Here is a 16,732-nt window from a genome sequence, read left to right as displayed (position 1 = left end):
TTTTTACAGGAACACTACTGTATTTCAAATTTACAGCATATTACTGTTATTGAGTAATACAATAAAATACTGTAGCAGACTTGCTGTAAATTTACAGCAATTTTTTACAGTGTATATTCATGTCTAATATCAGATTTACTCCTTTGTTCACTGATAGTTTTAAGAGACTATCTCTTAAAAGGTGCCAAAAATAAGAAGGGGGTGCTACTGAAGTATGCTAGGACAAGTGCCTGAACTTAGAGGTGTATATATAGCCCCTTTCTACAACCCTGCAGTCTTAATGAAATGTGTCTGACATACTTTCATCAAAATACCACAATGATCGAACATCACAGCAGCGTTTCCCCCCCTTCAGAACAGCTGGTTTCAGCACCTGTTGCTTTAAATCAAATCGAGCTACGGCTCAGTCCGGCGCAAGCGCACAGCAGTGAAGAGCAAAAAGCAGAAGCTCTGTATTTTAGCCGTTTTCACTCTGTTCTTTTTTATCTTTGCCATTCTACTTTTGTCATGACAGGTTTTTCTCTGTTTAATCTCATATTTGCGCACTCATATTAACACGTGTCTAGTGTTGTGATTGGAGAGACCCAGATGAGGGCATCAGATGAGTCAACCATCCAGAAACGTTTATTTCACACTGTGAGGATGGGTATTGGCTCCGGACTCTCACACGTTAATGTGCAAATGCACTGAAGAGGTGATTTTTATTTTTTATTTATGTCCCGATTAAAATGTCTGACAGATATATATCTAAATTGTCAGCTGAAACCACTCAGTGTGCATATATTTTAGAGACATAGAAGTGGTTATTTTGTGGCATATAAACTTGTATTGTATAGTCCCTATACAAAATGATTTAGCCAACAATGACCCAATGCTTAGTGGCTCTGATGGGCTGTTCTTTCCTCTGGGTGACTCATGTTTACATCTGCTCCCTGTCAGTCACATGTATTGTAGTCAGCCTCACAAGGCACGTTGCTGATTAATGTGATGACACTGAAAGCCCCACCAGGCCAAAACATAGACAAATGGAGGGAGGTGTCACATAAAGTGCCCTAATAAAAACAGGATCGCCCTTTCGCAGGACTAATAGTTCAGAGGGTCGTTTCCTGTATTTTGATAGTTGGACAGTTTTATCTAAGCTGGACTGCAAAAGGCCCAGCAACCTCTGATAAGACCTAGACTAGACGGCCGAGAGGATCTTAGCTCTCTCGCTGGCCTTCCGCCTCGGCCATTCTTGTTTTGTGACTTGGTGGCTTGGGCTCATTGTGCCCCAGTCAGTCGTGGCTAACAGATGAGTACCAAGGAGACTTCCCCGAAAGCCTGATAGTGGAACAATGTAGTGATTAGAGGCTGTCAAGCACATTCCTCTCCCCCTGGGGCTTTGCACTGGGGGCATGTCTCGTGACAGATAAAGTACCAAATTGGCAGGAGCTGTATTTCAGATGCAGCAGCTCTGTAAATCTGTTGTATAATGTACAGACTGTCTAAATAATTAATGCTGTCTGCAGGAAATCTGACTTTCTGATCCTTTGACAGGAGGTGGAGTAGATCTTCAGCACTACTACTTTTTAGGCTTAACATAGATTTTTTTTTTTTTTTTGATGTGCACACAACAGTAATGCTGAACCATCAGTTCTTTGAAGAAAAAAATATGTAACCATAGCTGCTGACGTAGAAAGCCTTACTATAGGTTCTTCTCTGATGTCACCGAATGCTGCTAGGGCTTTACTGAGCAGCTCCTCATTGGGGCCGGTGCATGAAGTCTATCCGTTTCCCTTTGAGATACGGAGAAGTAAAAACAAACTGCCAGTCTGTATAAATAGGCGGAATTCTGTTTGTACAATGGACTGGGAGCAAGGATTAGAACATCTGAAGCCACGGTTGGGCACAGAGTTCTTGTTTTTCTTTTGGATTCATATGTACGTCCAACCCAGCACGAGCTCGGGCTGCTCGCTATAGAAGCTTCAAGATTAGTTTGTGTGGACAAGGAGTGGTTTATTCCAGTTTCAGCTATTTTCTTCTCCTTAAACACACCAAATGTTTACAAAAGTAGAGGGAATTGAATTTGACTCTTGCCTGTTCCACACTGATCAAACATAACATTACAACCGCCTGCTTGTTTCTGCATTCACTGTCAGTTCAGTCAGCTCCACTGACCTTATAGGAGCACTTTATAGTTCTACAATTACACCCTGTGGTTTATCTGTTGCTCTGTATACAATGTTAGCCCCCTTTAGCCTTGTTCTTTGACGGTCAGGGTGCATGGGACCTCCACAGTGCAGAAATGCTCAGCGCTGCAGTGACATTGATGTGCTGGTGTCTGTTGTGTTGGTACAAGTGGATTACATACAGCCAACCAAAAACATCCAGCCGACAGCGTCCTGTGTAGCAAGAGATGAGCCGCTGTCTCTGACTTAACATCTACGTTGTGTACCAAAGAGATTGAAGTGGACACAGAGTCTTAAAATCTCCAGCAGCACTGCTGTGTCTGATCCACTCACAGCACACACTCCACCACCATCACTGCCCAAATAACACCTGCTGTGTGGTGGTCTTAACCATTGAAGCTGATAGGGGAGGGGGGGCTAACAAAGTATGCAGAGCAACACTCGGACTACACTCCGTATTTGTGGAACTACAAAGTGCTCCTGTATGGTCTCAAAACGCGGTTCCCGCTCGCGCTTCAGCACGCACTCCCCCCCCCCCCCCCCCCCCAACCCCCGGCGTGTGATATCATTTCCCGTGCCCGCCTGCCTCACTTCCTATGAAGGCGTGCTCACGGAGAGCTCGAGCCAGTTCTAGGCGGTCAGAGCCGCAAGAGCGCGCGAGCTGCATCTTCACCGGGGTTACCGGGCAACTCGTGTCGAGCACGAGAAAACACCGACACTTCCCTCAAAACACACACACAGATTATACACAACACACGGCATAAGGGCAGCACGAGTCCTTTCACGGCGACCGCGAGCGGCTCCAATCATGACTCTTAGGTGATCTATGGTGCGGTGGTTCTGGGTACGTAACAGACACACACACACTCACTCACTCATTCCTTGGTACGCATGTGTCACAGAGATGTGTATGTGCCTCTGTTCTTGTTTTTATATACCTATGAGGACCAGGGGGAGGTTTTTCCACAATACAGGATTTCATTTAGCCAGGTATCTTAAGCCTGACTTAAGGACAGTCCATTAGAAATATCCCTCAGCTTTATTGCCATTGGAGACCTTTGATTGAGGCTTACGTTATCTGGCTAAACTGAGAAATCCCCGTATTCACAATGACAGGACAGCGTGGGTACCTTTCTGCCTGCTGTTGTCTTCGCATCAAATTCAACTTTACTTTTTCCAAATGGCCAATGACATGAGGTTTAGACTTACCGTTAGGACTGGGACGTATAGTGAGATCAGACTGTGTGTTTACGTGTACGTACACACTTGTCTTGCTATCCTTATGGGCACCCACAATGATAGGACTAACGTTATTGAGCTTGTGTACAAGTGCTGGTGATTGTTTTACCCTGAATTTAACTTCCTTTCGTAAAGATCTTAAAGGAGAGAGAACACAGCCTTAAGTTTAACTTGCTGAGGGTTATGTTAGGGTGTAAGTGTAGTCTTTGAATACAGGAGAAGTATAGTGAGACCACAGTGTGTGTTTTAGACCTATTAAAAGCTGATCTACATCCTCTATGTCTGTATACGTTGTGCCTAAAACCAGTGTTTACACTGTTAACCGTCCACCTTTAATGTAACGGTCACCGGTGCCAGTGTAGCTGCTGGGACCGTTTCAATATAAGGTGGAATACAAAATTCAGACCTCCTCATTGTGATTATTGGCAGTTATTTTAGGGCATTTCATCTCGGTTTAAACCGTTCCTGAGTCAGTCTTGAAGCTCATGTTAATGTTTCTCAATTCGCTGGCTGTCGTTAACCCTAGCTCGGAGTGTGTGCCGCAGGTATATATCACGTTGTCGGGACGAAGACCTGTTTACACAGTGACGTTGTGGCGACTTATTTCCAACCTGGTACCCAGACGGTAATTCATTTTCAAAGTTTAAAGGTGATAGTATCTGTTAAGGCAAACGTTATGATTATGATAGTTGTAGTTATGGATGAGGTAAGGGGAAGTCTCCACAAAATGTATGAAAGTCTATGTAGTGGCCCCACAACGCATGAAAACAAACCTGCGAGTGTGTGTATGATGTTAGCTAGCTAACACGGTGGCTACCGACCTGTCAGACTAAATATTATGAATTTCTCGTTCCTGTGCCTCGTTTGTGCTGATTTCTTCGACTGTGTGGTCATTGTAAAATGCATAAAACTTATTCCCGTAGTTGTAACTAAGCTGTAGCTTGTTTATAAACGTTATATATGTCTAACCGCTATGTAGACACATGGCATTGTCTGTGTCGGTTACTCAGACTTAGTGCTTAGCCACGCAGTCTCAGTAGGTGTAACCTAAAGAGACTTAAATGAGAATGTCCGAAAACGTATGTAACTTTAAACGTTTTTCAGCCGTTATTAGCTGAGGGGTTTTTATTTGACATACGTCCTAGAGACTCTCAGCAGTGTTTCTTTACGTTGGTGGTGACAGAGGCCAGATGGATGTGCCACAAAGAAGAATTTCTCAATTTAGTCAAATAACTATAGCCCAAAGTCAAGCCTGTCCCATAGGAAAATAGCTGTTTCTTCTTGAGAACACTTAACTGAGAAATCCTGTTTTTGTGGTATACCCCTCAGGCATCATGATGTCTTCAACACAAATATAACCATTTAAACACTCGTCACACTGACCTCCAGTGATTTCCACACATCTTATGAGTTTTTAGAAGTAAGGTTGATAATGGCAAAATAGTGCTAAATCTTTCTTTGGTTGCTATTTCGCCTTACAACACACAGTGTGTGCATGACAAATGTGAATTGACTTTAAAGACTTAAATTATATTTCAAACCCATCATAAAACATTGTCTTTGACAACAAATGACATATTCATAATATTTATTTTCTGTTAGGGAGACTTTAAAGTCCCGCTCAGATCATAGATTAACACCCAACAGAATTGTAAAATGCCCGAATAAAATGCTGACTGCATGTTTCACGCATGATACATCTTTTCACATAAAAACAACACAACATGTACACGGGGACTCGAGCGTCCTGGGGTTTGGGTTCGAGACATGCTGTGGGTGACCGTCTGTGAGGAGTGTGGTGTGTTCTCTCTGTGTCTGTGTGGGTTTCCTCCGGGTGACTGTCTGTGAGGTGTGTGGTGTGTTCTCCCTTTGTCTGCGTGGGTTTCCTCCGGGTGGCTGTCTGTGAGGAGTGTGGTGTGTTCTCCCTGTGTCTGCGTGGGTTTCCTTCGGGTGACTGTCTGTGAGAAGTGTGGTGCGTTCTCCCTGTGTCTGCGTGGGTTTCCTCCGGGTGACTATCTGTGAGGAATGTGGTGTGTTCTCCCTGTGTCTGCGTGGGTTTCCTTCGGGTAACTGTCTGTGAGAAGTGTGGTGCGTTCTCCCTGTGAATGTGTGGGTTTCCTCCAGGTGACTGTCTGTGAGGAGTGTGGTGTGTTCTCTCTGTGTCTGCGTGGGTTTCCTCCGGGTGACTGTCTGTGAGGAGTTTGGTGCATTCTCCCTGTGTCTGCGTGGGTTTCCTCCGGGTGACTGTCTGTGAGGAGTTTGGTGCGTTCTCCCTGTGTCCGTGTGGGTTTCCTCCCACGGTCCAAAAACACACATTGTGCGAGTGCGCGTGGCCCTGCGACGGACTGGCACCCCCTTCAGGGTGTGTTTCTGCGTTGTGCCCAGTGGTTCCATGTAGGCTCTGAACTCACCACAACCCCGAATTGGATAAGCAGTTAGACCAAATGAATAAAAGAACATGCACATGCCACCAAAGTTAAACACTTGATTTTCACACGAGGGATCTTTATTCTTTACAGACAACTGGTTCCTATCAACACCATGGTGAACAATCCTGATCCAATACATTTCTCTAAGGGAGCATTCATTATCAATTCACTTTGAATCATTGTTTCTAAAAGTGATGAAGCTCTCTTTTAACACATTAGACATCGGTGGCTTTCATTGAAGTGAGTCTGTGAGTTGTTTGAAAGTTTCTTTTGGCTTATGACAGACTTCACTTTTTGAATTAGACGGTGCAAAGCATGTTGAGACTCTAAACATTAAATTGCTGGGGAACTTGCCAGGCTTAACAATTTAGGACACCTAATATGGGCCGTTTCGCACATTCCTGTGCTTTGTTTTGATATTAGGGGTTTTTTAAAAGTTATATTGACTTCACCAAATCAGCACTGTATCAAAGCAGTTAGAAAATTAGTCACTGCATAAATCCATCTTGAATTTAGCTGATGTTTTAAGCTCGCTGCTTAAGTATTTATTCATGAATCATTGTGTTTGAGGTCTAGACTTCCTACTAATTAGTCGTAGACAATGTCTCAACTGCTGTCGTCTAAGCAGTGGTCGTATATTCATGAATCTCCTTAGTGTATGAGTCCTGATCACAGATCAGTTTCCTTTGTCTCGTATTTACTATCACCTCCTTATCAGAACAGGTCCTAGATGAGCACTCCTATTCTGAGAAGCTCTGTGATGATTTTTATTTGGTGCATTGCAGGTTTCCTTGGGGAAATAATAATATGAATACTTACCAGCAGAGTCATAATACACTGTTACCAGGCTATTAAATGTTAAGTTGGAAAGTTATACGCTTCTTTGTTCCTTAATTGTTAAGCAATCTCTTATCACACTGACAAGTTTTCATTGCACGTCGTAAAATAAGTGGATTTTTCGATAAAAGAACATACACCGTGAACATTTCTGTCTAAATGAACTTAAACCTGACTTCACTCAGTGAACACTTCCACTGCAGTGGAATGTGGGGCGTGTGAGCTGTGCTTTTAAACTCGCTCTGTACCATTCAAGTGAAATGTACCTAAGCCTGATGATAATGAACAAAATTCAAACTCGCCTCCTACGTTTCTTATTCGTCTTTTAGAATGATTAAATCGACCTGGAGTCTGTCGGCCTTGTGTCATATCCTGCCTGAGCTCCAGATTGAGTAGTCTGATTGCCTGATGTGCACTGTAATGCAGCTTGGCGAGTTGCATTCAATTAATTAACACTGAATGTTTCAAACGCTGTTTAATTACAGGTCGATTTCAGTTACGTCTCGCTGCGTGGGCAAGTGGGTGGATTGTCAGGGCTGTGCGATATATCGTTCGCGATTATATCGTAACTTTTTAAACAATTAAAAAAAATCTATATCGCGATAATAGTGATATTCTGACTTGTTTAGGTAATGACCTCATGCAATTACCTTTAATACGGCATACGTTCTTTACATGAGTCATTTAGGCGCAGTGAAGTACGGTGGAAAGTGGCTCGGAGATGGAGGAATTGGCTCCAAAAAAGAGTTGCTTAAATCGTGTGGAGGTTGTTTGGTTACAAAACATCAGATGTATACAATAAACCATGATGTTATGTAAGAGATGAAAAGAGCCTGTAACAACAGAAGCAGAAACACAACAAATTTGTTTCACCACCTCCAGCAAAAGCTCCTAGTTGATGACGAGGAAAATAAAAAATGCTGTTAGAAGAGTTCCATCAGCCAATGAGCTCTAACCCAAATTGATGAACTCCACTGACTCAGCGCAGCAACTCTTCTTATTTGTTTTGTTATTTACTGTGAGGCCTTTAGGCTACTTTTTGTATAATTGTGTCTGTTTGTTGTTTATACGCACAGCACTACATTTTCTGCACTTTGAGTTCATGGTAGTTTATATGTTACGTTATATTTTAAATATATAAATCAGAATCTTTGTAAGTTACTGTTGATTGCACAATAAGCAAATGTTCACAGCTTGTTTTGTCACGTCTGAGGAATGTTTGTAACTGTCATTTGTAGAAAAATAACCTTTTAATAAATAAAAATATTTAATATTATATATTAAATGTATTTATAGTTTAATATTATTAATGTTTATGTAACATATATTTGGTTGAAATAGAGTGTTTTCAAAGTTAATAAAAGTATTTTTCAGTGTTTTGCCAAGAATATAGTTAATCACCAAAATACCCTGAAATATCATGATCATGATATTATTATTTTAGAGCCATATCGCCCACCCCTAATTGTCAGATTTGAGCACTGTGATTTTGTTATAGCGCTTTCAAAAGCCACACAACAAATATCCGTGACTGTTATTTGATACCAATACATTTTCCATTAATCCAAGCACTAAACTTTACTTATTTTAAGCTTCCAGTATTGACCTACCAACTTGTGGGCCAATCCTTTATGTATAAGTTCAGTAATTTTCTCTGAACCTTCCCCACCCTTGTCTCCAAACTTTGGTGACATGGGCAACTTGGAATCTTAAAGGTTGCCAGAGAAGTGCTACACTTGTATACCCAAGCGCTTTGAGGCAAAGCCAAGCTTACTTTTCGCAGCTTTGGTCTAAGGCATTAGCTTATGACAGAAACCCAGCCAGCGTTGTATCATTACAGGGGTGAGAAATGTCCTGACATGGTGCAAGTCCCTCAAGCAATGTCGGGAGAGTTTGCCTTCCGCGACCGAGGTAGGAGTGCGAAGAGCGGGTCCTTTCTAGTCGTTCGTACGCAGTTTACCTCCAGCAAATCCAAGATAAACCAGCTCCCCTCATGAGAGGCCTGATGAAGTGCCACAGATTGAAAATAGTAACAAATGTGAAATTTGGGACTCTGGTGTGAACTGGTAACCTCGGATTACAGCCAGAAGAACAGCTCTGAGCCTGAACTCTTTAAGAAAAAGGTTTAGAAACCTTACTGTTACTCAGTGTTGAAATTTTATCAACTTTGGACAGCAATAGGAGTTGCATAAGAGAATGACGTACCCTGACTTCTGTTTAAAAGCTGCTCGTCTACTTTTATCAGAGTGTAATTGTCTTTAGTAATATGCTGAACCTCACCTGAATTCACTGTCAGACTTTATCAGTGAAGTCACTGTAGGTGGCCGGTACATTGAGCAGAGTAAAGGAAAGTTACGTAAAAGTATAGTGTAATCTTTTTATGGTTGATCACTAGTTCTTCCCATGCTGTAGTTCCCATGGACCTGCTAATCCAACATCATGTGCCCTGACTTAGGTCTGCATTTTGTATTTGATCTTTCTTGTTTATTTCATCTCACTAGAGGACCACACTCGAGCTGTCCCTTACTTGATAGACAGGCCTCCGTGCTGCTGAGGAATACCTTTGCGAACTTCACCTCGCCCCCTACCTAAGTGCGACCAGCCCCGTATATGGTTTCCTTCAGGTTGGTGCGCCACTACCATGGCCACCGGTGTGAAACTGTAGGACAGTCTGTCGTATGAGAGCGAAGCAAGTTGCCATTGATTTAAGGAAAGCATTTGTAAGGGACTGAACAGAAACTTAAGTTTAATGGGAAGCTTTTGTTTATTTCCTTTTTCTTCAGATGACAAAACCAACATGGTCTGACCACCACAGTTTTAGTTCTGATACTTAATACACATCAGCTCAAACGCCTGTACCTGTCCATATGTAGTCAGAGTTTAATACAGTCAGCATCAACAAAGCTGTATTAGTAGTTGGTGAGTGTGTATTTGGTTCATTTAAAATGTCTCATAACCTATAATATTGAGCTTAACCTTTTTATTTCTCTCCTCAACCACCCAAGTGTTTTAATCATACATTCTTGACCAAAGCTACTGGGCACAATCTGATTAAGGGCTTTGCATGGACTGTTCTGTACTGCAAAAATCAGATAAACAAAATAGTTGGCAAAAGGCTTACGTATTTGTGAATCATAGCAAAGCACAGGATCTTTGTTGTTATTAATGAGGTTATTGCATCCATAGAGTCTGGAGCCTTAGTAACAGAAGAAGGTAGCTCACGGTAGTGTTTTAATCTTTTGCTTTAGATACTCGTTCATACGAGCAAGCACTCAGTGCTTTATTTGTATTGAAGGCTTAGCACCAGCTTTATGAAAGTGTCAAACAAATAAATACAGTGGTTGAGTTTCTAACTTGTGTTTATTGAGAGTCAGAAAACATGTTATTTCTTACTAATTGAAGGAATAAGGTTTAAAAGACCCTTGGTCCCCCCTCCAACGGTGTTGGGAAACTCTAATAGGCGTCTTGCCTGTGACGTAGATGGTGGACAACACTCTAGAAGCTGCACTTAATTTAATGCAAAATGACGAAAAGGTGTGTTGTTTTTGGCTGCAATCATTCAATGTACAGTGGGACATCTGTGCACAAATGGCACAAAGATCCCAAAATATCCAGAAAATGGACTAAATTTGTCCACTTTAAACGGGCACTTTGGAAAGGACCATCCGCTCACTCCGTTATCTGTAGCTCATTTCACTGGCGCTTTTCCAACAATATGGGCATGTAAGGACACCAACGAAAGGTGTTCAAGAGCCTCTGTAACATGGAGGTAAACAGGGTAAGGACACTCACTTAGCCTGTTTTAGTTGGTGTTAGTTAACGTTAGCTTGACTCGCTAAACTCGGTGGCTCAGATTATACTCGGCTACGTAGCTGCATTACGGAGGTTTATAGAGTCGGATGAATTCGAGTTCGACTTCGATCACATTTACAAGAATAACGGTGCCTTTACATTTGAGTTTAGCTTATTGCTAGGCTATTGTCATGAATAATGTTGGTTATTTAGCTAGATACTGTCATAACAGTCAGTCATAACGGTGTTTTACCGCGGCGTTGTTCAGCTGTTGTCCACCAGTGACGTCACGATCGCGTTCAAGAATTCCGTAGCGAGCTCGGATTTTTCCGTCAATTTAATAAAATTGTCAGTTTTAAAGCAAATTAAGCTGCTATTTTCATTTTAATTCATACTTATATCTGTCAGTAACTACAATAATGTGAAATATTCATGGAGGTCCATTAAGTGGTGCTTAACCTTTAACCATAGGCAGTTCCTTCTGACTGTTGTGTGTTTCAGAGTACTAATGTGGTATCATGCATTTTATTGAAGGAAAAGCCTTTAACTACCTATTAATGTAGTAATGTATTATTGTTTTACCTGCACATTGCTGCGGTGATGATAATCACTAGTTGGATATTTTGAATGCTCTTTTATTTATTGATAAATTGATTTCTTAGGCACTTTTAGTAATAAAATAAAGAATCTGTTGATCGAATCATTTTTGAAGGTTGTCTATTAAGGTTCATTTATAATTGAGTATTGCTCTTCTAAGCAGGTTAAAGTATCAGATGAAGCAGTGATAACCCAGAGGCAGTTTTGATAATGGAGTGCTGATTGGGCAGCGTGATTTTTCATCAATACAAATGCAGTATGTCATTCCTCTGTAAAAACTGGGCTTCATTTGAATGGTCTTTAACCTGATGTCACACAATGTACAGAGAGAATGTGTGAAAGGGTTAAGCTTAATCTGTTATTTTTCCCCACAGTCCAAAAAACATGGAGGGTAGGTGAATTGGCTTCTCTAATAACTGTCCTAGTGTGTGAGTGAATGTGTGTGAGCCCAGATATGGATTGGCGCTGTGTCCTGGGTGAAACCCCAGTGCCCGATGCAGTCCTCCAGGTCATTCCTGGTCGAGAGTGTTTAGCTGCCACTTCTTGCCTGTGTGTGTGTGTGGATTGAATGTTGATTGTATATCGTCCTTAGGTTTCTAGAAAGAAGCTATGTGTGTGTAATTGTAAAGTTAAATGTGAGGCTAGACTTGGACAGGATTCCTAGTTTTTCCCCTCCGTCTGCCTCTAATATCCATTCCAGTATTTCCTGCTCCTACCGGTCCTACCCTGGTACGTGATAAAGGACTTGTACCATTTTTAATTATTAGTTTTTAAAATATTCTAGTGGTACTCTTGGTTTTATGGCACGTGAAACATACTTAACACATGGTTAAAAATCACGTTTACCTTCTTTACCTCTGAATTCAGCACTCAGCCTGGGGTTATTTGCTTATCTCACATCAGCTTGCCCTCGTAATCTTTAGCAAACTGGTCTTCAGTTATTATTATCAGCTATGTTTGGCTGATTTATTAAACGATCTGTCATAGTTGTTCTCCTGCTCAGCACACACATGCTTAACGATGGGGAGATGAACAGACAAAGCATGTCATGCCCTATCCAGGAGTGTGGTCACAGTCTGGACTTGACACAGCTCTGTATCACTGCTGCCTTAAACAAAAGGCCTTGTTCTAATGGTCTGCGATTATGAGAGGAAGTGATAAAGAAAGCGTTTTGAACCGAGAACATTTGTTCCTCCGAAAGCTTCCATGAATTATTACCTCCGCCGTTAGGTCATTGCTTATTAACAATTGTGCTTTAGGGAGGGGGTATGTGGAGAAACACGGTGTTCTGTTTTTTTTTTTTTTTGGTTATTTTTTTTCTGGAATTTGGAGACAGTGTCTGTCAAAGTGCTGAAACTGCTGGTTTCTGCTTCAAAAATCAAACAGCCTCTCTCGTCCTTACATTCTTTCTGGTAATTGTGATTTCCTAAACCTACTATTGTAGCGCTCCCCTCTTTCTTTCTGGAAACTGAAACCGAGTCTGTCAAACTGCTGAACCCGCTGCTATTGAATGCTCAGAGGGACGTAGCATGGATGCGTAAGCTGTTTTGTAACTGCCTTGCGCAACGATCTAGTTTTTGCTCTCTGACTGGTGTCCGACTTCCCAGGCTGAGCACGAGGGCCTTGCATTCTCACCCCTTTTCTGTTCTTTAAGATCAGCTCACATGATCATAAGCGTCTGCTGTAGCACAGACGGTGGGACGTACTGGAATCTGTGCTGCTGTTCTGGGAGTTTACATAAACTGAATTTATCATTTCCTAGAACGTAGAAGGAACATGTCCGTTTTATCTGAGGTAAGGCCAAGTCTCTCTTGACAAGACTTGACCCTTAAAGAGAGGCTGTTGAAGAATGGCTTTAGGAGGTGAGGCCTGCTATTTGGGTCTGACCCTCTTGCGTCTGGTATACTTGAATGGAGAGGAATTATGGTTTGGGTCCCTTGACTGTGTATTTACATGTGTTTATGTGTTTATGTTTTGATAGGTTGGGTTTGTAAGTGATTAATATCCAAGGTAGTAGAGATTACCTGGATATTTGGCTTTCACCAGTGTCCCTGATTTAATTGAAAGAGGATGGTTGAAACTAATATTTACTGGATGACATCTAATCCATGGGAAAGAGTGTCCCAGCCCTGTTCAAAACAGCAGCTTTCAGCAACTGTTCATTTAAATAATAAGGAGCCTCTTGCTGTTCACAGCAGTGAGGTGCAAGGAGCAGAAGCTCTGACCTTTTAGCCGGTTTTGCTCAGCTCTCTTTCTTCTCAGCCCTGGTAATTAATTAACGTTAATTAACAGATGGACCCAAGACAAAAGGACATAGCTCATGTGTATCTCTGACTTGCTGAGAGAACGTGTTAAAGGGTTAATCATAAATACAGACAGTTGTCCAGTGATGTTAATGTAATCTACTCTGAAAATAGTTTAACTTCATTCATGTTATTCACCATCCTTCACGTTTCTCCCAGATAGATTTGTCAGAGCGTGTCACTAAGGGAAACACAGACCTCTCTCCAAGAATGTGTCACTTTAGCTTTCATTTATTATCAGCTGGCAATTAAGACCTCGCGGATATGAAAGCTTTTTCACAGGTCTGTCTTGTTGAGACGAGCATTTGGTGTAGCCTGTGTAAGTAAAGGTTACACAAGTCTGAGAGCTTGATTTGTGGTTTGTAATTAACGCTTTTCTTTGGATGTTCTGCAGGGGTCCAGGTCTGCCGTGTTGAGAGAGTGTGAGCTCTTCAAGAGGAAGGGGCTGCCTCGGGCCCTCGTGCCCAAGGTTCTGAGGTAAGACTATGGGTATTTTCTCTACACCAAAAGACACTTATCCACTGTTTTCCCACTTGGTATAAATCCAATATCTTTACAAATTTCACTTAAAATCACTGATATTAAATGTGTTTTTGGTGTCGGAAGAAGTCAACCGTCATTGTCTGGTCTACTTTTGTGTCCTCAATGCGTTGTTGGTCAAGTGCGTTAGGATTGGACGGCCGATATCGTAGCATATGATTCTGATTGTTGCATCTTGTTCACTTCTAATGATTTGACCCATTCTTTTGAAGACATTTGAACGTTTTAATTATCAACCAAAAGGAGTTCTGGTTCTTTTTAGACCCTTAATTGTTTTAGATCATGTTTTTAACTGCTTCTAAGCTCTACACACATTGGCGTCCAGAACATTGGTATTAATTTGAAGTCAATTAACCTGCCTTAAGGTGGAAAAAATCAGCTGTGTCATGATTACGAAGAAAAATGACCTCACTAACAACCATGACCTGCTGAGCCTCGCTCTGCACTGGATGAGGTAAACATCAGTTTTGGAAAAACACCTTAAACAATGGTGTTACAGATTTGGAGCACTGTCGTGTATATTTAGGCTGAGATGTGGCAAGGGCTTTGTAGAAAACTGGAACCTCAAATGGTGTACCACAAGAAGGAAACCACTAAGTGCCAGGAACAGAGACGTCTATTTGCAGCAGGCTGAGAAGTATTTAAAGGAGTCTGGTCAGGATGGGAACAAACTCCTAGTGGCAGACGAGACAAATTTTCTCCAGCAAGATGGATGGGGAAAAAAGGAACCCCTGATGATCCAAAACAGACCACTTCATTACCGAAACATGGAAACATTCGGTGCAACAGGAACCAGGTCATTTGTCCTTATTGAACGTAATGGCTGCTGTTTGAAGTGATAGAATCAATGCTGACGTCTTCGGGAAGATCTTGTTTGCTCGTTTTTCTGGAAGATGCCTCAAAACATCTTTTGTTCACCTGAACACTGACCCATACTGCACTGCCCTGGCAAGCTAGGAGTCGCTCACAGCCAAGAAGTGGACTGTTCCTTTTCAGGTCAGTCATCTGATCTAAATCCGATAAAGTCCTTGAAGCTACCAGGAACAACTGCAGCACCGACCTGCTACAACAACACGAGGGAGGATCCCCAGCGTTTCTGGATGTCTTTGTACTCAGCTTTCACAAAGTCATGAAGTTATTAAAACAACAGGCCTGTGAATCTGAGCGGTAATATCAGCCGATATCGACGCCCTGTAGCCCGAATAGTATCGGTGAAAGTTGGTGGTTTATTTTGTTTATTTATGTAGTGGCATTCCAGTAATTCTAGACAGTGTTACAATTCAAATTCTTTTGGAAGTCATTATGTATGTCAAGAGGAAAAACATGGGGCGTTTTAGGTAGTTACCGCATTCTTTGTGGAACAGCTAGCAAGCAACTTCTCAAACGTACAATTGCTTTATTTCCTTGCATTCATCCACCGCTGTGCAAGAAGGGAGAGGGAAAAAACTGGCTGGAGCTTGCAGGTCAGCTCTGCTCAATATTCATAAATTGTGCATGACACTGGAACGTGGCCGTGCAGTGCCTGGGCGGCCGGTTTAAAATTGTAGGAAGGGCACGGTCCTAAGCTAAATTTCCCCTTTCCGTGGTGTGTTGTGCGGGTGCAGGGGCCAGATAAGATCAGGGCCAGAGGCAGAGTGCAGGGAGCAGGGCCGAGCTGCCGCCACACTGCCTCGCTGCTGCCCTATTGTTGAGGCGGCCAGGCACCGTGCCCTGCCAGGAACCTCGACTGACTGACTTTTTTTTTTTTTCCTTTTCTTTTTTTTTTTTTTCCCATGCACTCTTTTCTTTCTGTTTCCCTTGTCTCAGTCTTCTTTAAACACTCATGGTCTTTACTCACAATCACACACTTTCTGGTTTCAGCTTTGGGCACTCTCTAGAGGACAGCACACACACATAAAAGGCAACATTCAAAGAGTTTCCCTTGCTCCCCTTGTGGGATTTAATCACAAATATTTTGCAAATTGCAGGCTTTTTTTTTGTCCGCACGCTATATCAGTGACAACAGTGAAACGGCCACACAGAGGAGTACAGAGGAATATATGGAAGCTCCTGGGGAAGGGTCTCTGTAGAAGTTTAACATGTTATTAATGCCTTAACGCTTATATGACTAGTACATATGTTTCAGTCCACTGTCTATTAAGCCCACCATTTTGTTATCAAATACATGATTCATGTCAAACATATATACTGTGAGAATTTGTGTTATTAATCTAACAGCCTCGGTCTTCTGGGAGCAAACATATCTGAATCCTCATGAAACAAAACAACATAAGTTACAAACAAAGATTAGACTCCTTCCTGGGCTTATAAAACCCGTTATTATATTGGGTGTTTTCATGACTGCCAAACACAGTGGTCACTGAGTGTGTGTATGATCCCTTAGTGTGGTTCAGCTGCCCTGCCCTACAGCTCTGGCATTTGGCTTCTCCAGTGACATTTCCACCATTTGCTGGGCTTGGTCATTATGGGTTGATGTTGTGGTTTGGAATGAACACCTGCTGTACTTTAATGACAATATGAGAGACAGGCAGGATAGTTTTTACACCATAGGGAAACACATTCCTCTTTGGAATTCATTGATAAAATTGGAAGGTAACACGTAACCGAAGAGTGGATCGGTTTCTTTTACATATGTATCTTTTCAATAAACTATAAGAAGGTTAACAAAAAATGAGTGAAGCTTCAGGAGCTGGTTGTTCCTTTCTGTTCTGTCCTGTTCTCTGCTGTTGTGCTGGTTTATAAGACCGAACACACAGTGGCTGGCTAGTGAGGTCATATTCCCATTCCTGATCAAGAAAACTGCAAGGCCAAGCAGTGCCAAGTCATC

The 16,732-nt window shown here is 42.0% G+C and overlaps 1 protein-coding gene across 2 annotated transcripts in view; it reads left to right on the top strand.

Moving 5' to 3' along the window:
- The first annotated feature begins 2,785 nt into the window (after positions 1–2,785).
- The window catches only part of atp13a3 (ATPase 13A3), a 36,967-nt gene continuing 23,020 nt past the window's right edge, over positions 2,786–16,732 (top strand). For both annotated transcript variants that reach the window (XM_066647105.1, XM_066647104.1), the window contains exons 1-2: positions 2,786–3,012; positions 13,760–13,842. The gene's annotated coding sequence lies outside the window, so the exon portion shown is untranslated. The remainder of the gene's footprint in view (positions 3,013–13,759; positions 13,843–16,732) is intronic.

Source organism: Hoplias malabaricus, chromosome 16, assembly GCF_029633855.1.
Source record: "Hoplias malabaricus isolate fHopMal1 chromosome 16, fHopMal1.hap1, whole genome shotgun sequence".
NCBI classification, from domain to species: domain Eukaryota; kingdom Metazoa; phylum Chordata; class Actinopteri; order Characiformes; family Erythrinidae; genus Hoplias; species Hoplias malabaricus.
The sequence above is the reverse complement of the archived record's forward strand: the minus strand, read 5'-3'. Positions and strand labels throughout refer to the sequence as shown.